This window comes from Chiloscyllium punctatum, chromosome 13, assembly GCF_047496795.1.
Source record: "Chiloscyllium punctatum isolate Juve2018m chromosome 13, sChiPun1.3, whole genome shotgun sequence".
Lineage (NCBI taxonomy): Eukaryota > Metazoa > Chordata > Chondrichthyes > Orectolobiformes > Hemiscylliidae > Chiloscyllium > Chiloscyllium punctatum.
Window position 1 is genome coordinate 59,303,075 of NC_092751.1, and position 25,765 is coordinate 59,328,839.

The following is a 25,765-nucleotide window of genomic DNA, read 5'->3' on the forward strand; positions in this document are numbered from 1 at the left end:
GACCTTGGGTTCATGTCACATTATAGGTGGCCACCATTGTACTATACACACACAGATACTCCTACATACACACACACTCTCTCTCACAAAGCACTCCTATAGACACATGCATACGGACACACATATCCACAGACACGCACACACACTCCCATACTCACACATGCACCCCCTCACAGACTTAAGACACTCTACACTCACTGCACACACACAAAACCCCCAACCCAGACAGACACACACAGAGAGCCAGACAAAGACCCACATGCACACATATTTTGTGAGATGTATTTGTCCTTGCAGGGTTACATTTTACTTTACTCAAAAACTGCAAGAATTCATGTAACACTCTGTTATCTCACTTTTTAGTTTAGAATCAATCTAAACATCATGGCATAGACAGAGAACACAGGGGTGTAACACCTTCAACATATTGTCTACCTCTCACCATTGTTAACAGCTAACCTGAAAATGCAACTTTTTTAAAAATGGTTTTGTGATTTACACAGGAAAGAAGTGAAACTATCGTGATATTCTAACAGATGAAAGGCTTAACAGACAATCAATTTTTCAATGTATAATTTCAGTTACGTCACACTGTAAATTTTTACCATAAATTCTGTGTGTTAGGATTGAGCCCTCCACTACCACCTGATGAAGGAGTGACGCTCCGAAAGCTAGTGTGCTTCCAATTAAACTTGTTAGACTATAACCTGGTGTTGTGAGATTTGTAACTTTGTACACCCAATCCAACACTGACATCTCCAAATCATTCCAAATTCTACTTTCCTTCTGCTTTGCCTGCATGTTATATTTAGCGAGAACAAGGTCATTGACCAGAAAGATTAATACTGCCTGAGCTTTACAGTGCTTCCAGATATCGCGGAGCTGCAGTATTTTGTTTTGCACTCAGCCATTTATTGCTCTCACTTGTTTCTTTGTGAAAGTTCACAAAATTAACTTGGATGGATGAATTTAGGATTCCCTTTACCAATGTTGGGAGAAAAAATGTCAGTGTTTCAAGTACTGATAAAGTAAAATAAACTGATAATTAGTAGAAAGGGTTTAGAAGGATATGGAACAAATGCTGGAAAATGGGACTAGATTAATTTAGGATATCTGGTCAGCATGGGCAAGTTGGACTGAAGGGTTTGATTGAGTGTTGTACAACTGTGACTTCATTCTCTCAATTATTCAAGAAGTTGAATACTTCGAGGAGGAAAAGGAGGATTTATGCAGAGAATGCACCTGAAATGATGATTGAGGAAGATCAAACTCACATTATTTCATTACCTTTTCCTCTGGGTTCTTCAATGAACAAACTTGTTTTCTTATCTGAATAACTATGCATCATGTGATTTGTTTTGCACAAAATATTTCGTTAGGATCTAGTGAACTGTTAAGAAGTGTTCATTTTTAAAATTTAGGCAGCTTGATTGTTAAGCAAGAAAAGATTAGCATTTTACTCCCACTGATTCATTGATCTATAAAAGATAACAAGCTTTTTATCTGTTCTGGGCACTGAATATATGAAAGTCAATTCTGAATGAAAAAATCCTCATCGGTAATGTTCCCATATATGTGGAGTAATTGCTTCTGGTCACTCTTCAGGCTCTAGAAGCGAGGAAATAAACGAGTTGGCCAAAGTTAGCAACATCATTTGGATGGACTGTACTCATTGGGGAAACTTGCAGGATCTGTAGAAGGAACATGTGTTTCTGAGGGTATGCAATAAACCTGAACATTGTTATTTTTTCACAGAGCTTGGGACCTGATCGGAGCGTAAATGAAGCGAGTATTGTTTTTTTTTTAATTTCCGAGCTTGCCAAGTTATTGTTGGTAAATGTAGGTGTCATTATCAAAGCACCTTTCATAGTCCCCAGCTAGAAATTTGGTCCCAGTTTTGTCGGTCCATCCATTCCAATGGATAAGAGGTATTTTAAATGTGAGCACTCCATTTAACTTTTTGAATTAATCACTGAAGTATTCAAGTCCTCTTGGATTCTTAATTTCAAATTACTCAATGTGATTTTTTGAACTCCCTGAATTTGCGAAGCACTGGGCAGTACTGGAATTTTCCAAATATTTACAATCGATGCATTTACACTATTGAAGGCAATCTGGTAGATTTGAATACCATTCAGGTTGTCAAAAACAATACATAAATAACTTTATGAATTGCTTACTGTACACCAATGCAAGCCAAGTATTATTGAAACCACAGATTGTCTCCCAAGGATTCCCAAATCTAAACAGTGCATTCCAGATATGCTCACTATCACCATCTGGGAGCAGTCTCCCAAAGTGCTCCCAGAACTTAGAAAGCGAACACACTGCCCTCCAAAGCTAAATCTGCTCTCACAGACTTCACTCTTATTGCATACAATGGCATTTATTGTCCAGTTCTTTAATGTGACAAATGATTTTACAAACAATTTATAAAATACTTTAAATCCTGAAGAAATGTGATGTCAGCCCTTTGTAGAAGTGAATGGAAAGTGTGATGTTTGCTTGACCTTTGGTTCTATGGATCAGGCCGAACTGAACCTTTAGCAAGATGTGGGATGTTTCCTACACACTTTGTTTAAAAAAGCAAAGATTATGCTCTGAGATTTAAATGTTCAATCAGGTTTGATCAAAAACCCTTCCAAAAATTGAGAGTTTTATTTCAGCCCCTTTAAAGAGACATGCTCTTGGCCTTCAATTTTGTGACATGTGATCATTCTTTGGTAAAGGTGGCTGTGTGTAACACTGCAGGAGGTTATGCTGAAGTGCCTCATTGGGTGGAGGAGCGTTATTACTGGTGTAACTTCGCTAATTTTGAGATGAAATATTCCTTTGAGTTAAATCTTGTTTTTAAACTGAGGCGTGCTTGCGTAACACAAGTGTGGAAACTATGCTCATGTTTGCAATGAACCTTTCACTTTTGCAGACTAGTACTTTTCCGATCTGTTTTGTAAATAAAGTTCACTACAGAAAGTACAATGTTGGAGAACCGCAGGTCCAGCAGCATCTCTGAGGGGAAAAACTTTGTAAGTTCAAAGTCCAGTGACCTTTTGTCCATTCAGACAAAGAGTCAGTGAACTTCAAATGTAACATTTTTTCTCTTCACAGATACCCTCAGAACTGCTGAGTTTCTCCAGCACTTTGTTTCTGGGGTTCAGATCTCCAGCACCTGCAGTTTATTGTTTTGTTATAGATCCTATGATTTGACTTGGGGAGCGAGAGGCAGCAACTGTGATCAACGAGGATAAAACTCCCCAACCATGGAAAAAAACACATATCTTTACACTTTGACTGTACATCAGAAATGCGATTAAGCGAAGTGCAAGATGGCGTACCACCTGCCGTGTCTCAAACTTGCTACTCATCTTTGAGGACTAATCTGTCAGAATTGTGTTTGCCCGCTTCCTTGGAGATCACAGTCCACAAATGTCCCAGTTCCAATTCCTGGGCCGGGCCCAGGGTACCACATTGCAGTGGGGTGGGGAGATTTGTGTCAGCCTGGAGTTTTTGTTAATAACAACATTGCAGGTTGAAGTTGACGGTTTTGACTAATATGGTGTCATCAAACTTGAAGGAAATCCTTCCGAATGTATTGATCAACTGGACTGAGCTTGGTTACATTCAATCCTGTTAGTAGTGCTGTAATATTCGAAGTTAAGGATCACACAACACCAGGTTATAGACCAATAGTTCTAATTGGAAGCACACTAGCTTTCAGAGGGCCGCTCCTTCATCAGGTGATTGTGCAGTGCACAATTCAAAGGCACGGAATTTATAACAAAAATTTACAGTGTGATGTAACTGAAATTCACCATTGAAACATACCTTGATTGTCTGTTGAGTCTTTCATCTGTTCGAATCCCATGATAGTTTCACTTCTTTCATGTGTCAATCACCAAACCTGTTTTTAAAAGTTGCATTCCTGACACTGGCCCATCAAATCACTCATTGTATTAATCACTGCCCAGTCTCAACAAAGGAATGAAACTGGATGGACCACATTACATCTACCAATGCACTGGAAAATACAACAACACAATCGGTCCTCTTGAACCTGCAACTTCCACCTCACTGTGGGCCAACAACAGCAACAGAACTGTACTCCAGCTCAATCTGAAATCTCATGGCCTGATATCCCCCACTCAACCGTTAACATCAAGCTGGGAATCAACCCTGGCTCAATGGAGAATGCAGGAAGGCATGCCAGGAGCAATTCCAGGCATACCTAAAAATGAGGTGCCAACCTGGTGAAGCTAACCAACGTGCATGCCACACAGCCCAAGCAACACCAAATAGAACTACGTGATCCAACAATCAATAGATCAGATCTGAGCTCTGCCACACCTCGTCATCAATGGTGATGGACAATTAAACAACTCACTGGAGGCAGCATTACAGATATCCGCACCCTTACTGATGGAGGAGCCTCACACATTCATGCAACAGATAAGACAACAGCATTTACAGCAATCTTCAGCCAGCAGTGCCAAGTGGATGAGCCTTCTCCATTGGTCCCTGACATCACAAATGTGAATCGAATTGGTTGAAAACTCATTTCAAATCAGATCAAGAAATGGACAAGTAGTGTAAAGGCTATGGGCCCTGCCAGCATTGTGGCAATAAGACTGATGGCTGTGCTCCAGAACTTGCTACACACCAAGATAATTACTGCTCCAGCACTGGCAACTACTGACATTGTGGAACATTTCCCAGTGTTGTTCAACACAAAAACGCAGGACACATCCAACTCAGCCTATTTCCCTCCATCAGTCCACACTCGCTCCGCAGTGATGTGATGGAAGGTGTCATCAACAGTGCTGTCAAGCACTTGCTCAGCTACAACCTGCTCAGTGACGCCCAGTTTGGGTTCTGCCAGGGCCAATCAGCTCCTGAGCTTGTTACAGACTTGATTCACAAACTGACAAACAGCTGAATCCTAGAGGTGAGGGTGACAGCCCAGTCCCACTCCAAGACCACTATTTCGACTTCAGAGATGTCGCCAGACCTCACCACAGTCTCAGTTCATTTACTGAAACTCTCATTCATTCCTTTAGTTAACTCTAGATTTCATTATCTAAAACCAATCCTGGTCAGCATCCCTCAAGCACCCTACCTTTAATCTCCAGAATATTGAAAACTACCGCCCAAGTGCTCACTTGTACCAGAACTTGCTGATCCATCAAAAGGTTCCTATTTATAAGCAACAACAACAATCTACTTTCACACCCTTGATTTAATTCCTGGCTGTAATCATTCCTAACTCCATGCACCAGACACCCTTTCACATCTCAATAACACATTTTAGTTTAGACTCCCAATGATGTGTTTATTTTTGAGTTCAGCTATGTGACTGTTTCTATAGATTCCAAGGCAACATGGTCTGGAATTCCTACCCTCTAAGATCTGCTTTCTTCCTTTAAGGCATTCCTGAAAAATTGCTTATTTGGCAATGCTTTTGGTCACTAGACATAATATTCTCCATCTCTGGCCTTATGTCAAAAGTTCTCAATATTTTTGTGAAATTAAAATTATGTTGATTTGTACAGATATCTTCTACTCTTCACTATCGCTGAGTGAATAATCTGTAATGTCTCTTACCCAACCACATTGTGGGAGCACCTTCACCATACAAACTGCAGCTGTACAAGGAAGTCAAACATCACCCTCTCCACAGGCAACAGGGCTTTGGCATTAATCACTGGTATCTGTGGAAGGAGAAACACAGTTGATGTTTCAGGGAGTGCAAAATGGATTACAGGGAATGAAAATGGTGCAGAATTTGACTGTCAGAAATGGAAGAAAAATCCACTCACTATTGGAAAAAAGAATGCTTGACTGTCAAAGATATTGTGGAAAAAATAACCTGATACTGGAGCAGCATACGGTCAGGAGTTGGGCAGCAGTGGACAATCCATTTTCAAAAAGGTGTGTGAACGTAGTAGTAAAATACTAAACATGGCAAAAATACACTCATGTGAGACTGAGGAAGCTAGATTACGAACAAGTGGATATCAAGGAGCCCAGAGGTGAATCAGAGCAGTGTTCACTTTTATGATCCCACAGTCAGAGATGCCTAACACAGAAACAGAATCTTCGCTCCAAACCATCTATGTCAACCAGATATTCCAATCTAATCTATTCCCATTTGCCAGCACTTGGCCGACATCCCTCTGAACCCTTCCTATTCAAATGCTTTTTAAGTGTTACAATTTTAGTTACCCTTTAGGCTCCTTTTCAATTTTCCCCTCTCACCCTAAACCTATATCCTCTAGTTCTGGGCTCCACCACCCCAGGGTAAACACCTCGTCTATTTAGGAGAAAGTGAGGACTGCAGATGCTGGAGATCAGAGCTGAAAAATGTGTTGTTGGAAAAGCACAGCAGGTCAGGCAGAATCCAAGGAGCAGGAGAATCGATGTTTCGGGTAGAAGCCCTTCTTCAGGAAACATCGATTCTCCTGCTCCTTGGATGCTGCCTGACCTGCTGCGCTTTTCCTGCAACACATTTTTCAGTCTTCAACCTAATCCAACACCAGCACATGCAAGTCAAGAGTGAGGGAGGAATGCAAAATATAAGAACCAAAGAACTAGGAACAGGAGAAGGCCATCCTGCTCTTTGAGTTTGCTCTTCCATTCAATAAGATCATGGCTGATCATTTCATGGACACAGAACCATTTACCCATGTTCTCACCGTATCCCTTCATTAATTATTTCTTTTTTATAAAATCTACCTTAGCTTTAAAAACGTTTCCTGAACGAGCATCAACTACTTCCCTGGGCAATGAATTCCCTAGAGGTCAAAGACGTTCCTTCTCAATTCAGCCCTAAATTTGCTGGCTCTAATCTTGAGATGATGCCCTCTTATCCTGGCTTCACCTGCCAGTGGATGCTGTCTCCTCTACATTGGGGAGGAGACTGGACATCTCCTAGCAGAGCGCTTTAGGGAACATCTCCTGGACACCTGCACCAATCAACCACACCGCCCCGTGGCCCAACATTTCAACTCTCCATCCCACTCTGCCGAGGACATGGAGGTCCTGGGCCTCCTTCACCACTGCTCCCTCACCACCTGACGCCTGGAGAAAGAACCCCTCATCTTCTGCCTCGGAACACTTCAACGCCGGGGCATCAATGTGGATTTCAACAGTTTCCTCATTTCCCCTTCCTCCACCTCACCCCAGTTCCAAACTTCCAGCTCAGAACTGTCCCCATGACTTGTCCTGACTTGTCCTCCCTGCCCATCTTCTTTTCCACCTATCCACTCCACCCTTCCCGCCGACCTATCACCTTCATCCACTCCCCACACACCTATTATACTCGATGCTACTTTTTCCCCACCCCCACCCTCCTCTCACTTCGCTATCCATGCTTCAGGTAGTCTGCCTGTATTCCTGATGAAGGGCTTTTGCCCGAAACGTCGATTTTACTGCTCCACGGATGCTGCCTGAACTGCTGTGCTCTTCCAGCACCACTAATGCAGAGTCTGGTTTCCAGCATCTGCAGTCATTGTTTTTACCTAGTTGATTTTAACCCTATTGTGAATCCTCTTGCAAGGATGCCTGCCTTGAAGAAGTTTTCCTCCTCTCTCGACAAGAATCGCAGGGAGTCCCTCTCCTATTGCAACTCCCAGGTCATTTCCTCTGCTCTGAAGCTCTTCAACCATGTCCTGAAACAAATTCGCTCCCACAGCCACATTTGCTTCCTCAGTGCCTGCCTCCGTAACCAACTCATCCCACACAGACTCTGGACCACCTTTAAACCAGCAGAGTTCGGACCCAAACAGAACAAACAGTACAGACTACAGATTCAAAAACACCAGCAACGGTTCTCCTTCAAGATCCTCCGCTCCACGTTCGCAGCAATGCGCCGGCACCTAACCTCTCTACAGTCAGTCCTGCCTCAGCTGAGGGCCACACTCTCTCAGAATTGCAAAGGACCCACTCTGTACTACATCCTCAGGAGAATTCATACTCTCAACAAACAGTATTTCAATTCCATCTCAAACATCAAAAACTGTAGAACAACTAACTTTTATCTACCCACCTCCATAACCAGCACTCCTCAAACATTCCAGAAGATTCCCCTGGCCTCTGGAACTGCTCGGATGCCATTAGCCATGTAGCTGGTGCAGGTGCCACCCCATGCTAATTGATGATGTCACTTCCTCCCCCATCATGGCCGCTCCCACAGAAACTTCCGCCCCTCACAATTCCTCATGCACCATACGGGACATCACTTCTGCCCCTCACATTATCGCTGATGTCTCACGCTCAATGACTTCCCCCCCCCACTGCTGTGTTTGCCACCACTTCCGCACCAACGCCACTCACCTGCATTCTGCTGACACGTCTCCCACAGATCCTACTGTCACGGTCCCCGCCCCCCAGAACCCTGAGGGGAACACCACCCCTGCTCATGTCTCCACCCCCATTCCTACCACCATCACACCCACTCCAGTTACCGGCTCAGGCTCCACTCCCAGCTCCACACCCACACTGGATCCCAGCTACCAGCGCTGCTGAGTTTTCACCATCCCTCCAAATCTTCCCCTCACTGGGGACGAACGATCAGTCCTCAGCAAAGGACTCAGCTTCATCCCCCTCCGTTCACGCATCAATGAATTTAATACACGCCGTGATGTTGAACAATTCTTCCGTTGCCTCCGCCTCTGAGCGACTTTCACAATCAGGACTCCCGCCCACCTTCCGAGGACCCCTTCGCCCACCTCCAACACACTGCATCCACCTGGACACCCCGCGCTGGCCTATTACCTGCCCTCGACCTCTTCATTTCCAACTGCCACCGGGACATTAACCACCTCAACCTGTCGTCCCCCCTCCCCCACTCCAACCTCTCACACTCACAACGCGCAGCCCTCCAATCCCTCTGCTCCAATCCCGACCTCACCATCAATCCAGCAGATAAAGGAGGTGCAGTGGTAGTCTGGCACACTGACCTCTACACCGCTGAAGCCAAACGTCAACTCATGGACACCTCTTCCTACCGCCCTTGCGACCATGACAGCACCCCCATCACCAAACCATCATCTCCCAGACCAGAGAAAACCTCATCACCTCAGGAGATCTCCCACCCATAGCTTCCAACCTCATAGTCCGGGAATCCCGCACCACCCGGTTCTACCTCCTTCCCAAGATCCACAAGCCTGATCACCCTGGCCGACCCATTGTCTCAGCATGCCCCTACCCCACTGAACTCATTTCTACGTACCTCTACACTATCCTATCTGCCCTAGTCCAGGAGCTCCTCACAAATGTTTGAGACACCACCCACGGCCTCCACCTCCTCCAAGACTTCCGTTTCCCCAGCCCACAAAGCCTCATCTTCACCATGGATATCCAATCCCTCTACACCTCCATCCGCCATGGAGGGCTTGGAGGCCCTGGTCGTTTCTTCCTCTCCAGACGTCCCCAACAGTACCCTTCCACTGACACTCTCATTCGTTTGGCCGAACTGGTCCTCACCCTTAACAATTTCTCCTTCGAAACCTCCCACTTCCTCCAGACCAAAGTGGTAGCCATGGGCGCCCGTATGGGCCCCAGCTATGCCTGTCTCTTTGTTGGCTACGTAGAGCAGTTGATCTTCCGTAATTACACCGGCACCATTCCCCACCTCTTTCTCCACTACATTGATGTCTGCATTGGCGCCACCTCGTGCTCCCGCAAGGAGGTTGAGCAATTCATCAACTTCACCAACACATTCCACCCTGACCTTAAATATACCTGGGCCATTTCTGACACATCCCTCCTCTTCCTGGACCTCTCCATCTCCATTCAGGACGACCGACTTGATACTGACACTTATTACAAACCCACCAACTCCCACAGCTACCTGGATTACAGCTCTTCCCATCCTAATTCCTGCAAAAATGCCATCCAGTATTCCCAATTCCTCTGTCTACGCTGTATCTGCTCCCAGGAGGACCAGTTCCACCACAGAACACACCAGATAGCCTTCTTCTTCAGGGACCGCAATTTCCTTTCCCATGTAGTTAAAGATGCCCTCCAACGCATCTCGTCCACATCCAACACCTCCGCCCTCAAACACCACCCCTCCAACCGTAACAAGGACAGAACGCCCTTGGTGCTTACTTCCACCCCACCAACCTCCGCATAAACCAAATCATCCGCCGACATTTCTGCCACCTCCAAACAGACCCCACCACCAGGGATATATTTCCCTCCCTACCCCTTTCCGCCTTCCACAAAGACCGTTCCCTCCGTGACTTTCTGGTCAGGTCCACGCCCCCTTCAACCCACTCTCCCATCCTGACACCTTCCCCTGCCACTGCAGGAACTGTAAAACCTGCGCCCACACCTCCTCCCTCACCTCCATCCAAGGCCCTAAAGGAGCCTTCCACATCCATCAATATTTTACCTGAACATCCACCAATATCATTTATTGTATCCGTTGCTGCCGATGCGGTCTCCTCTACATTGGGGAGACTGGACGCCTCCTAGCAGATCACTTTACTGAACATCTCCGAGACACCTGCACCAATCAACACACCGCCCTGTGGCCCAACATTTCAACTCTCCCTCCCACTCTGCCGAGGGCATGGAGGTCCTGGGCCTCCTTCACCGCCGCTCCCTCACCTTCTGACGCATAGAGGAAGAAAGCCTCATCTTCCGCTTCGGAACACTTCAACCACAGGGCATCATGTGGACTTCAACAGTTTCCTCATTTCCCCTTTCTCCACCTCACCCCAGTGCCAAACTTCCAGCTCAGCACTGTCCCCATGACTTGTCCTACCTGCCTATCTTCTTTTCCACCTATCCACTCCAACCTTAACCCTGACCTATTACCTTCATCCCCTCCCCACACACCTATTATACTCGATGCTACTTTATCCCCACCCCCACCCTCCTCTCACTTAGCTATCCATGCTTCAGGCAGTCTGCCTGTATTCCTGATGAAGGGCCTTTGCCCGAAACGTCGATTTTACTGCTCCTCGGATGCTGCCCGAACTGCTGTGCTCTTCCAGCACCACTAATGCAGAGTCTGGTTTCCAGCATCTGCAGTCATTGTTTTTACCTAGTAGAAACATCCTCTCTACTTCTATTTTATCCATTCCACACATTATTTTATACGTTTCCATTGTCCTGAATTCCAATGAATATAATCCCAATCTACTCAGTCTGTGTTAAGGTAACCCCCTCAACTCCGGAATCAACCGAGTTAACCTCCTCTGCATTCCCTCTACTGTGGGTACATCCTTTCTCAAGTAAGATGACAAAAACTACATGCAGTACTCCAGGTGTGGCCTCACCAGTACCCAATACAGCTGGGACATAATCTTTGCTTTTAAACACAATCCCTTCAGCAATGAAGGACAAAATTCCATTTGCTTTCTGAATTGATTGTTGTACCCGGTGACCAACCCTCATTCAGAAAGCTCCTCAGGTGCCTCTGCATAGCAAATGATGCAACTTTTTAAAACTCAATTCATAATCTCTTCTTTAATGTTACTTCAACCAAACAGTATGACTTTACATTTATGAACATTATATTCAAATGCCAGACCATTGCCCACTCACTCAATGTATCTATGTTCCTCTGCAAAGTTTCACAGTCCTCCGCACACTTTGTTCTGCTACTCATCTTAGTGTCATATGCAAACTTTGACACCCTACATGTAGTCCCCAACTCCAAATCATCTGTATCAATTGTATATAATTGCAGTCCCAACACTGATCCCTGAGACACCCGACTAGTCACTGATTGCCAGCCAGAATAGTACTCATTTATCCCCACACTTTGCTTCCTGTTAGTCAATCAATCTTCTATCCATGCTAATACCCTACCTCTAACGCCATGCACACTTATATTATGTAACAGCCTCTTGCACAGCACCTTGTTGAAGGCCTTTTGGAAATCCGGGTACACCGCATCCACTGGGTCCCCATTGTCCACCTTGCTCGAAATGTCTTCATAGAATTCCAAACGATTTGTGAAGCATGACCTGCCCTTCATGAACCCATGCTGTGTCTGTACAATGGGACAATTTCTGTCGAGATTCCCTGCTATTTCTTCCTTGATAACAGACCCAAGCATCTTTCCCATTACAGAGAATAAGGTAACTGTTGTGTAATTCCCCATCTTTTTTCCACCTCCTTTTTAAAACAGTGGCATCACTTTTGCTACTTTACAATCTGCTGGGACTGCCACAGTGTCCGGTGAATTTTGGAAAATTACTGCCAGTGCATTTGCTATTTCTCCTGGCATCTCTTTTCGTACCCTGGGATGCATTCCATCAGGGTCAGAAGACTTTTCTGTCATTAACTCAATTACCTACAACAGTCCAACACTAGCTGTTCTGTAATAATGATAGTTTCCAAATCCTCATCTACCTTTGTCTCTTTACTAACTACTGGCAAGATATTAGTATTCTCCACTTGATATATCATAACTTAATGCTCCTTCTCATTTTCCAAAGGACCAACACTTACTTTAGCCACTCTTTTCTTGTTCAATATAAAATTTTGCTCTCTGTCTTTATAGTCTGTGCTCATTTATTTTTCTCATGTTCTATCTTACATTTCTTTGTAGCTCTTCTGTTGCTTTCTGTTGACCTTTAAAGTTTTCCCAGTTCAAGTTTCAGGCTGTTTTTGGCCACTTTGCATGCCTTCTCTTTCAATTTGATCGTTTTCCTTAGATACCCATCGCAGAGTACGCCTTTTCTTACAGTCCTTCCTTTTCACTGAATATACCTTTGCTGAGCACTTTGTAAAGTGTCTTTGAAAATCTTCCACTGCTCATCAACTGTTCCATAAAATCTTTGTTTCCAGTCTACTTTATCCAGGTTTTCCCTCATTCTATTGTAGTTCCCTGTGTTGAAGCAAAGGACCCAGGTATTAGATTTTATTTTCACACTCTCCATATGTATTCTAACTTCAACCATACAGTGATCACTTCTTCCAAAAGGATCCTAACTCTGAAGTCATTAATTATTCCTGTCTCATTGCACAGGGGCCAGATCTTGGATAGATTGCTCCCTTGTCAGTTCCATGTCATACTGTTCAAGAAAACTATCATGGATACACTTAATAAACTCAAGGCTACCCTGACTGAGCTGGTTTAACCAATCTACATGTAGATTAAAATCACCCATGATAATAGCTGTACCATTTTTACTGGCATCAGTTATTTATTTGTTTATTGCCCATCCCAATGTAATGTTATTATTTGCTGGCCTGCACACTAACCTGTCAGTGACTTTCTTGTTAGAATTTTGAATGCATCACTCCTGTTTCTCCTAATGTACAGCAATATAAACAACAGTTTGCATTGTATGGAACTTTCACAATGGCAAATCTTCTAAGGTGCTTCATGAATGACCAAAACATTGATTAAGGAGAATGATTTTAAAATACATCTTAAAAGGAAGATAGAGAAGGTTAGGGAGGCTACTCCACAGACTTAGGCCCGTGACAGCTCCAATTGTGGAGTGATGCAGATGGGTTGGATAGGGAACGTGCAAAGGAGAAATGGAGGAGCGCAGGCAGTGCGTAAGGTCTTAAGGACAGAGGAGGTTCCAGACTGAGTCTGACTGTCATAGAGAGTATGGCTGCCTCATGGAGTTTGAAGCTCTGCAATGGGTCCATGCATATCATGTCGGTCGAGGAGAGTATAACGGTGGCTGAGAGAACTTTTGATGAGGACTCGTCTCCTGAGGTAGTGTGAGGTTATAAACAGTAGAGGAGAGGTCACACTGCTTGGAGTTTTATTTTAAAGGCCTCCACAGAGTGCCAAGGAGGTGCAAGAGAGGATTAGCAAAATTATTCTGGATAAGAGTGAAAGTAACAGAGTGGTCATTATGGGGGACTTTAGCTTCCCCAAAATTGACTGGAAATGCTATAACTCTAATACGTTGGATGAATCGGTTTTTATCCAATGTGTACAGGAGGGTTTCCTGACACAGTATGTTGAAGGGCCGACAAGAGGGGAGGCCACATTGGATCTGGTCCTTGGTAATAAACCAGACTAGGTGTTTGATTTAGTTGTCGGTGACAACTTTGGAGAGAGTGATCATAATTCAGTTATGTTTAGTTTAGCGATGAAAAGGGATAGATACATGCCACAGGTCAAGAGTTATTGATGGGGTAGGGGCAATTAGAATGCGATTCAGCAAGAATTAGGATGCATAGAATGGGGTAGCAAAAGGCAGGGGGTGCAGACTATTGAAATGTGGAGCTGGTTTAAGGAACAGATATTGCGAGTGCTTGACAGATATGTTCCTGTCAGGCAGGAAGGAAGTGATATGGTAAGGGAATCATGGTTTACTACAGAAATTGGATCTCTTGTTGAGAAGAAGAAGAAGGCTTCTGTGTTGATGAGGCAAGATGGTACATATGTTTCGATGGAGTGTTACAGATCAGCTAGAAAGGATTTAATGAGAGAGTTAAGAAGAGCAAAGAGAGCTCACAAGCAGTCTTTAGTGAATAGAATAAAGGAGAACCCTAAAGCTTTCTATAGATATGTGAGGAACAAAAGCATAGGGTAGGAATAGAGCCAGTCATAGTCAGAAGTGGGAAGTTGAATGTGAACCCTGTGGAGATCGGAAAGGTGCTAAACAAACATTTCTCATCGGTTTTCACTCAGAAAAAGGAGAATATTATAGAGGAGAAGAATGTGGTACGAGATATTAATCTAGAAATGATCGAGGTTAGTTACGAACAGGTGCTATCAATTCAAGGGGTGAAAGTAGACAAGTCCCCTGGGCTGGATGGGATTTATCCGAGGATTCTCTGGGAAGCTAGGGAGGAGATAGCAAAGTCTTTGGCTTTGATATTTGAGTCATCATTGTCTACAGGTTTGGTACCAGAGGACTGGAGGATTGCAAATGTTGTGCCCTTGATCAAGAAGGGCAGTGGAGATGACCCAGGTAATTATAGACCAGTGTACCTTACTTCTGTTGTTGGAAAGGTTTTGGAAAGGATTATAAGAGATAAGATTTATAATCATCTAGCGAACACCAATTTGATTTCAGATAGTCAACATTGTTTCGTCAAGGGCAGGACATGTCTCACAAACCTCTGAGTTTTTTGAGAAGGCAGACAAGCATATAGATGAGGGTAGGGCAGTTGACGTGGTATACATGGATTTCAATAAAGCCTTTCATAAGGTTCCACATGGTAGACTGTTGGAGAAAATGCAGAGACATGGAATTGAGGGTGATTTAGCAGTTTGGATTAGAAACTGGCTTTCTGAAAGAAGACAGCGAATGGTGGTTGATGGAAAATATTCAACCTGGACTCTGGTTACTAGTGGTGTGCCACAAGGACCTGTTTTGGGACCACGGCTGTTTGTCATTTTTATAAATTACTTAGACATAGGCATAGGTGGATTGATGAGTAAATTTGCAGATGACACTAAAGTCGGTGGAGTAGTGGACAGTGTGGAAGAATTTTACAGGTACTCAGGCAGACTTGGATAAACTGCAGAATTGGGCTGAGAGGTGGCAAATGGAGATCAATGCAGCTAAATGTGAGGTGATGCACTTTAGGAAGAATAACTGGATGGCAGAGTACTGGGTCAATGGAAAGATTCTTGGTGGTGTGGGTGTGAAGAGGGATGTTGGAATCCATGTACATAGGTTCTTGAAAGTTGCCACCCAGATGGATATTACTGTTAAGGCAGCATGCAGTGTATTAAGTTTCATTCGTTGAGGGATTGAGTTCCGGAGCCGCAATTTAATGCTGCAACTATACAAAATGTTGGTGCGACCATACTTGGAATATTGTGTGCAGTTCTGGTGCCCATAATTCGGGAAGGATGTGGAAGCATTGGAAAAGGTGCAGAAGAGATTTACCAGGATGTTGCCTGGTCTGGAGGGAAGGTCTTTTGAGGAAATGTTAAGAGACTTGAACCTGTTCTCAGGGGCAAGGCGGTGGCTAAGAGGGGATTTGCCAGAGACATACAAGATGATCAGAGGATTAGATAGGTTCGACAGTGAAAGTCTTTTTCCTAGGATGATGACATCAGTGTGTTCGAGGGGGTATAACTACAAATTGAGGTGTGTTGGATTTAAGACAGATGTCAGAGGCAGATTCTTCACTCAGAGTGGTTAGGGCATAGAATGTGCTACCTGCTAATGTAGTTAACTCAGCCACATTAGAGAGGTTTAAACAATCCTTTAGATAAGCACATGGGTGATTTTGGGATAGTGTAGGGTGACGAGCTGAGAATAGTTCACAGGTCGGTACAACATGAAGGGCCAAAGAGCCTGTTCTGCACTGTATTGTTCTCTGACGAAAGTGCAACAAGAGATTTCTACTGTCTTAAACAGTGATGAATGTTGTATTGTGGGCTTACAAAACGTCACTGATCTCTACTAAAGATGTAGGAGGCAAAGCCAGGGCAAGATGCTGCTACAGGAGGGGAACTGGTACCTCCATTGTGGGATACAGGTAAATTAATGTTACTTCTGCAATTCTGCAATTCCATCTTACAAAGTAAAATGAACTCACACCAGTGTGTAATTGTTTTAGCCAAGAGCTGAGTCAACAAGAATGGAAACGACGTGGAGGAAATTTATAATTGTTTTTATATTAGCTAAAACTGTATGTCAGAAGGTAGACATTATGGGCAAGTAGATAAGATGTTGTGAGGGGATGAAGTTAAGCTAGATACGCCTGTACAAACAGTAGATATAAACATGTGCTTCCCACTTTTACAAAAACACAGGAACAAACCCCAATTAAAAGGGTCATAGGGATCAGAACGGCCTCGGGAAAGGCACAGATGAAGGGGGTAGATAATGATGAAGAAAGAATATGCCTAACAATGACCTACAGCAGGATGAGGTCAAACAGCCTTGTGAGGCCAGGAATAAGTATTTTATCACAGACAAGGCCGGATAAGGCAAGAGATAAACAGGGGTAATGGGGGCCGGTCTTAGGGAAGTGGACGATGTAAACAGGGGAGGGAGCAGTGTAAAACAATAGACATCAAATCATATAAATGTTGTGTATGAATTGAATTTGGTGTGTGTCTGTCCTCTACCTTATAGGCACTGGACATCACACCCACTTGCAAGTGTAAAATAAATGACACTACTGATTCAGATCTTGTCTCGGACTGAAATTATTGAAGTGAGTGGGCTTTGTTTCTCACATCCATAAAAATCCCTACTCCTTCTCACCTATTTCACCTCCAAAACCGAGCGCGTTCCAGAAAAGCACCTCTGTCTCCCACCACGACACTTTTCCCCACAACCGTGGTATCTGGCTGTGCACTAGGAGTGCAACAGTCTGTACTAGGACCCACTGGGGTCCTGAAACACTTGGTAAAGGTTAAAATCTTCTGGGCATTGAGAGCCCCACCACATTTTCTATGTTTTTAACTCTGTTCCGGACTTCCCTTATTTTTCCGAATGAACCTGTTCAAAGTTTTTATTACACACACCTGCACAAGCTATGAATTGAACTCAAGCCTCTCGGTCCAAGATTTGGGATATTTTCACCGTATCACAAGTCATCGACTCTAACTTCCCTTGTCCCTGAGCCTGCTGAGTCACGCCTGGATCAACTCTGCAATTGGGAGGAAGAAGCGGAACTGGAGGACCGAGCGGTGGCTTGGTCCTCCAGAGTGAGTGAGGAGCGGGGCCAAAGCATTCTCCTGGAGTCAACGCTTCAGGATTGGTCAGAAAACAAACTGTTTTGCAGGATTGATCGTTCCCACCACATAGTGGAGTATTAAACCTCTCTCACAAATCAATGTGAGATTTTAAGAAATAGTTGAGGTGTAAATCTGATAACGTACATATTTCCAATGGATTTGCACAACTCGAGTAAGAAACTTCTTTTCAAACGCTCAGAACGATTGCTAATTTACATACCTTTCCGGTGTGGTTGAGTTGGACCGAACAGCCTATTCACATGCTAGAAATCTCTGTGACTATACTCGACAAAGCAATTGTTAATGACTAATATTTTACCCATGATCCTGTGCCGATATGAATATTCTCTACAAACTCACCAATAACCTCAGACGCACGCGCAGTTTGGTTTCTATGTGGAGCATGCGCAGTGTCACATTGGTCAGGGCACAGAGAGAGGGACATGGAGCAGCTTTCTCCGGCAGCGGCTGCGATCGGCTCCAGAAAGGGGCGCTCAAAGCCGGTGTGTGGGAGCCTCGCTGGGAGAAAGGAGCGGAGAGAATTCACAAGTCCTGGATACAGGTTAAAAATAACTCGGAAAAGACCCTCCAGGCCCGGGTAAGGAGGTGGCGGTCTCTGATCAGGGAAGGGGCCCAGGGTCACGGCCGCCATTTGTTTGAGGGAACAGGGAGCGCGGGCCTCAGGGCCGCCATCTTGAGAAGGTCAAGGTGCAGGAGGGCGGGGCTCTCGGGGTCTGTAGAACAATCAGAGGAAAGGGAAGCCCCATTGTTATTGATTAATTCCACGAACACAGCGTCACTGGGCGATCCTGCAGGAATATCCTCTCTCAGTCCTGCTGGGATGTTTCACCCAATCAGAACCAGCAGCTCTCCTCCTTTCTCAGCTCCCCTTCTGTCCTTCCTGCAGCATCTGTCCCCTGGAACATTGAGCTGCCTGTCCTGTCTCCCCTTCAGCTGTTGTTTCTGTAATACCTGTGATATCCCAGTCCCATCTTAGATTACTTCACTAAAGACTTGAATGCACCCGATGGATGGTTCTTAACATCAGCAATTGTTTAATACTCATTTACAGGTTTTTAATTACATTGTTTTTGAAGCATTTACTTCACATTCAATCATTTGCAATGGTGGCATTTGAACTTATGTCCTGAGAACACTTGCTGAGTTTCTGGATAAATTGTCACACAATAATGTCGTTAGGCCATCACTTCACCTTCTCACAGTTTGTATATCCCAGTGCAACATGAATCAAAACCCTTTCTTCCTGAACAATTGTTTGACCCAGCACTCTGGTGATGTGACTCTCCATGTGGTATCCCTCACTGTGTGGGTCTAATTGCTGCCTCTGTCAGCGTCTCTCACTCTTGAAGCAACTCCAGATCATGAACCAAGAGAATTCTCCACTCCAGAGAGATGAGGCAGCACAGGTCAGGAATGGAGACTGGGATTTTCCAGATCTCTGTGGGCTCAGTACCATTCTATATGTGTAACCCTCAAAGCATTCTCCTAATATCCCATTCTGCCTATTTCTGTGTCTTCTACAGGTACTCATGGAGTTCCTGACTCAATAGACTTGCCAACTGCTGGTTGGGACGATGATTGGTCAGCCAGAAAGACAAAGTCAGGGAGGTCGGGAGTCTTCAATAAATTCTGCTGCCAGGCAAGATCATTCCAGTGCACAGAGCAGAAAGTAATAAAGCGGATCCAAACATCAGCTAACAAGACATGACATAGAGAAAGTGCTGGAGGGGGAGCACAGTACAGACACACCCCAGGCTCAATCACCACGCCTTCTGCAAGTTTTGTTGTAATGAGACAGCATCGGGAGTTCCCAGTTATCAGTCCAGGCCTGTGCTTTCTTAGGGAGCATCAGAACAACTGAGGGGAAAGCAGGCCTCCCACGAGAGGATGGTAATGCTGCCTGGGATCTTTCTGTTCCCTCTTCCCTCTCCAACACTGTATCTATGGCTTGTATTGAGGGCCAGTGTCTTCAATCATTCTAACTCCTATAACAGTTCCTATCTCTGTCATCTCTTCCCCTCTCACCAATTATTTCACATATTTGAAACCTCCAGTCCAGATGACCATCCATATTGCTGTAACTTGCTTCAGTCTCTACAACATGCCTTGTCTCAATAGTCTCCTCCTCCAATAACTGGAGACATAGGGTCTGTTTCTGTGCGGCATGACTCTTCGGCCGAGGTTTCCTAAATGGAATGAGTCATGTTTGCCTGTGTTTGGCCTATATCCCTTCAAACCTTCTCCTCTCCATGTACCTGTCCGAATGTCTTTTCCATGTTGTAATTGTACTTGTTTTTACCAATTCCTCTGGCAATCCATTCCGTCTATGCACCATCCTCTGTGGATAGTGTTGCCCCTCAGATTCCTCTTTAAATACTTGCTCTCTCAACTCACGTTTATGCCTCTAGCTTTGGACTCACCTACCCTTGGCAATTCACCTTACTTAGACACTACATGATTTCATAAAACTTTATAAGGTCACCCCGTGGCCTCCTCTGCCCAGGAGAAATATTGACGACAGTGTTACCAATATCTCCAACTCATGTACTGAATGCTCTGACCAATGAAGACAAGTGTGCCAATTGCCGCTTTCAACACCCTGTTGCCCTGTGATGCCAGTCCAAGAAACAATGTAACTGCACACCTTGGTCTCTCACTTTTCTACAACACTGTCCAGGGCCCAACCATCACCCGTGTTAGTACTCCCTGGTTTGTCTGAACTAAATCCAACACCTGAATTAAACTCCATCTTTCATTCCTTGGCCCACTGGCCCAGTTGATTACCATCCCCTTCGCTAACTATATTCCCTGCCCACTCTTCCACTAATCTTGGTATCCACAAGCATACTAACAGGGACTCCTATATTTTCACTCAGATTGTTTATGTAAATGGTGCACAACAGTTGTTCCAGCACCAATCCTTACAGCACACTGCTGGTCAGAGGCCCCAGTCTGAACAACAATCCTCTCCCACCACCCTCTGTCTCCCACTGTCATCCCATTTTGTATCCAGTTGGCTAGCTCTCCCTGATCCCTTGTGATCTACCCTTACTAACCAATGTATCATGCTACACCATGAACAAGGGTTTGCTGAAGCCAGAAACAACGTCTGTTGCTCTGCCTTCGTGTATCTTTTTTGGTCACATCTTGAGCAAACTCCAGTCAAGTTTGTAAGACATGTTTTCCCACGCACAAAGCCATGCTGGCTGTCCGTAATCAGGCCTTATCTTTCCAAATGCATGGACGGCCTACCTCTCAGAATGACCTGCAACAACTGACCCACCCTGATGTCTCGCTCATCAGTCTGTAGTTTCCTGGCTTTCTCTTGCAGCCTTTCTTAATTAATGACACAACGTTATAATCATAGTCAGAGAGTCATACCACACTGTTCAGTTAACGCTAACCATACTCTAAAACGGATCTCATCCCACCTGCCTGTTCCTGGATCATATCCATTCAAACCTTTCCTATTCCTGTATTTATCCAAATGTCTTTTAAACATTGTAATTGTCCCCATGTTCACCCCTTCCTTGGGAAGTTCATTTCACAGACAACCCACCCCCTGTGTAACAATGTGCCTCTCATGTCTTTTTTTTATATATGACTCTCCTCTAAACTTAAAAATGTAGTGCCTTGTCTTGAAACTCCCCCGTCCATGGGAAAAGACAACTCCCTTTAACTCTATCTATTTCCCTCATGATTTTATAAACTTCTATGAGGTCATCTGTCAACATTCAGCTTTCAGTGAAAAATACCAACCTATTCAGCCTTTCTTTATACTGAAGCCTTTCGTACCCAGCCACATCCCAGTAAATCTCCTCCCAACCCTTTCCAGCTTAATAATACCCTTCCGATAACTGGGTGACCAGAACTGGACACAGTATTCCAGAAGAGGACTCACCAATGGCCTGTATAATCTCAATGCGCCTTCCCAACTCCTATATCCAAAGGACTGAACAATGAAAGCAAGTGAGGCCAGCACCTTTTTTTAAACTATCCTGTCTCTCCACGTTGCAAACTTCAAAGAATTATGTAGTTGAACCCTGAGGTCCCTCTGTTCTACAACGCTACTGAAGGTCTTGCCATTAATTGTATAAGACCTGCCCGTGTTTGTTGTACCAAATGCATTACCTCGCATTTATTCAGATTGAACTCCATCTACAGTTTTTCAGCCATTCACACATTTCATCAGGATCCCTTTGTAATCTCAGAAAACCATCTTCACTGTCCATAATGCCACCCTCCACTCTATCAGCCAATCACACATAGCTCTCTATGGTACAAATATCTCTGCTAGGGGCCCTACAATTTCTTCACCAGCTTCCCACAATGTCCTGAGATACATTTGATCAGTTCCTGGGGATTCATGTACCTTTTGTGTTTTAAAACCTCCAGCACCTCCTATTATATAATGTGGACTCATTTCAAGACATTGAGTCATAGAGATGTACAGCACAGAAACAGGCCCTTCGGACCAACTCCTGCATGACGTTTCTAGTCACATTTGCCACAATTTTGCCAATATCCCTCTGAACCCTTTGCTATTCATACACCCATCCACATGCCTTTTAAATGTATTTCTATCAGCCTCCACTATTTGCTCTGGCAGCTTATTCCATCCACTCTGCGGAAGACCGTTGTCCTTTAGACCCCTTTGAAAAGTTTCCCTCGCCTGGGGAAATGACCTTGTCTATTGACCCTGTCGATGACCATCATGATTTTAAACCCCTTTTATCGGTTAACTCCTCAGCCTCCCATGTTCAAGTGAAAACAGCCCCAGCCTATTCAGGCTTTTCCCTGAAGCACAAACCCTCCAACCCCTGGCAACATCTTTGGTCATTTCTTCTGAAACCTTTCATGTTCCATGACATCCTTCCGATGGCATTGAGACCAGAATTGCACGCAGTATTCCAATAGTGGTCAGGCCAAACACTGTTTAGTTCCCCGAGCGCCCCAGTCTTTATCCACAGTAAGTTCCAAAGTGAAATATTTGTTTTGGATCTTGTAGTTTCACACATTGTTTCCTTCATTGATCATTAAGGAGACCGGGTTTGTCCCGAGCTCTTCTTTTGCTCTTAATACACTTGTAGAGTCTCTTTGGATTCTTCTTAACGTTCTCTGCCAAAGCTATCTCGTGTCCCCTTTTTACATTCCTGATTTCCATCCTAAGTGTATTTCTACAGCCCCGATGCTCCTGAAGGGATTCCCTTGAGTCAGCCAGTTATATCTGACATGTGACCCCTTTTTTCTTGACCCCAGCCTCGAAACTCAGCCAGTGCTTCCTAATTCAGTCAGCATTGCGCTGCACACTAACAGGAACACGCTGGCGCTGAACACTCCTTTTATCTCGGTTTTAAAATATTCCTACTTGCCAGACTTCCCTTTATCTGCAAATAGCCTCCCCAGATCAACTTTAAAAATTCCTGTCTAATACTACCTTGCTCCATTGAATAACTTTAACTTGTGGACCAGGCCTGTCCTTTTCCATCGCTATTTTCAATCTAATACAATTGTGGTAACTTTTCAAAGTGTTCCCCCACGAACACCTCAGTCCTGTTCCCGACCTTGTTTCCCAAGGGGAGGTCAGGTTTAGCCCCATTCTCCAGTTGGGCCACTTACATAATGACTGGGAGTTTTCAGAACACACTTAACAAATTCCTTCCTTCCAAATGCTTAACTTAGTAGCAATCCCAGTCCAGGGTTGGAATGGTTCAGATCCCCTATCATTACAACCCTATTATTCAAAGAGATATCTGAAATCTCCTGACATATTTGCTCCTCCATCTCCCATTGCCTATCGCTGTAGTCCGACCGTAGAAAACTAATGACCAATTTTTATTTTTCAGTTCCACTAATATCGTTTAATTGGGCGATCCTACGTGAATACTCCCTCTAGGTACTGCTGGAATGTTTCCCCCAATCAAACCCACCAGCTCTCCTCCTGTTTTGCCTCCTGTTCTATCCTTCCTGTAGCATCTTTCTTCGGAACATTGAGCTGCTGGTCCTGTTGCTCCCTCAGCTGTGTTTCTGTAATATCTATAGGATCCCAATCCCATGTTCCCATCCATGCTTTGGGTTCATCTGCCTTATCTATCTGGCCCTTTGCATTGAAATAACTGCAGTTTAATCCACCAGTTTTCCCTCATTGTCTGCTGTGTTCTTGCCTGCCTTGTCTCCTTATGTTGCTCTCTTGAACATTTGTACCAGCCTCAACTTTCTTTCTGGTTTTACGACTCTTTGGAGTCACACAGCCCTGCCAGACGCGTTTAAAACCTCTCGAGCAACTCCAGCAACGCTCCCAACCAGGATGTGGGTCTCCCTCCTGCTCCCAGTTCAGGTGCATTCCCCACCCTGTCTATCTCTGCTGACACCTTCAGACATCCAGGGACTTGCCCACCAAGGTACTCCAGGAGGACCTACCATTCATGATGTATATCATTCGTTTATTCGGCTTGCCACAGTGCATTACCTCACAGTGATCAGAAGTAAACTCTGTCTGCCATTACTCTGCTCAGTTTATCATCTGATCGATATCAGACTGCAGCCTGAGACCATCCCCCTCACTGTGGACAACACCCTCACCTTTCATGATATCTGCAAACCTACTAATGTTACCTTCTGCTTTCACATCCGAGAGATTGATGTCCATAAGGAACAGCAATGGCTCCTGCACAGATCCCTGTGGTACACCCGCTGGACAAAGGCTTTCAATCACAAAACCAGCCCTCCACCAATTGTGGAGCCAATTTGCCAACTTGCCTTGGATCCCATGGTATCTTCCCTTTTGGACCAGCCTTCCATGTGGGACCTTGTCAAAGACCCTTTTGAACTCCATATAAACCACATCATCTGCACTGCCCTCATCAATATCAGAGGACAGTCGTCTAGCAAATCCATACAGACAATCCCTAATGAAATTGTGGGGGTATCCGTTTTTGGCGAATACATTGTATAGGTGTTCTTCTTCCTCTTTTTGCAGTTCTGGTGTACTGCAGTGTGTTGTGGCCCTTTTGAACAGTGTCTTGATGCAACTTCGTTTGTGTGTGTTGGGGTGGTTGCTTTCGTAGTTTAGGACTTGGTCTGTGTGTGTGGCTTTCCTGTAAACCTTTGTGGTGAATTCTCCGTTCGGTGTTCTCTGTACCATCATGTCTAAGAATGGGAGTTGGTTGTCCTTTTCTTCCTCTCTAGTGAATCGGATTCCTGTGAGTGTGGCGTTGATGATCCGGTGTGTGTTCTCTATTTCTGTGTTTTTAATGATTAAAAAGGTGTCATCCACATATCTGACCCAGAGTTTGGGTTGAATTTGCGGTAAGACTGTTCTAATCTTTGCATTACCGCTTCTGCTATGAGTCCAGAGATGGGTGAGCCCATGGGTGTGCCGTTAATTTGTTCATATATTTGGTTGTGGAATGTGAAGTGTGTTGTGAGGCCCAGGTCCAGTAGTTTGAGTATGCCGTCTTTGTTGATAGGTTCAACGTCCTGTTGTCTGTTCTGTATGTCCAGCAGGTTGGCTATTGTTTCTCTGGCTAGGGTTTTGTCAATAGAGGTGAACAGGGCCATTACATGGAATGAGTCCATGGTTTCTTCCTTGTCGCTGTGTATATTTCTGATGATGTCCAAGAATTCCTGTGTTGACTGTACAGAGTGTCTGGATCCGCTGATCAGGTGTTTCTGTTTCTACTGTAGTTCTTTAGCCAGTTTGTGTGATGGTGTCCCTGGTAGTGATACTATGGGTCTGAGTGGGATGTCTGGTTTGTGCACTTTAGGTAGTCCATAGAATCTGGGGATGTTGTTGCTTTCAGGTTTCATTCTCTGTAGGTCAAACCTGGTTATCTGTCCGTTTTTTTTTGTAGGTTTCTCAGTGTGTTGTTTATCCTATTGGTGAGCTGCGGAGTGGGGTCAAACTCCACGCAATTTCATCCACAGATGCCTCAGGGAAAGACAACGGAATGAGGACATGCCACGACCCAAAGGACTAGCCACACTACCATACATCAAGAACATTTCGGAACTGACAGCCAGACTACTGCGACCACTAGGACTCATAACAGCACACAAACCAACAGCCACCTCAGACAACAACTCACCAGGGTGAAGGACTTGATACCC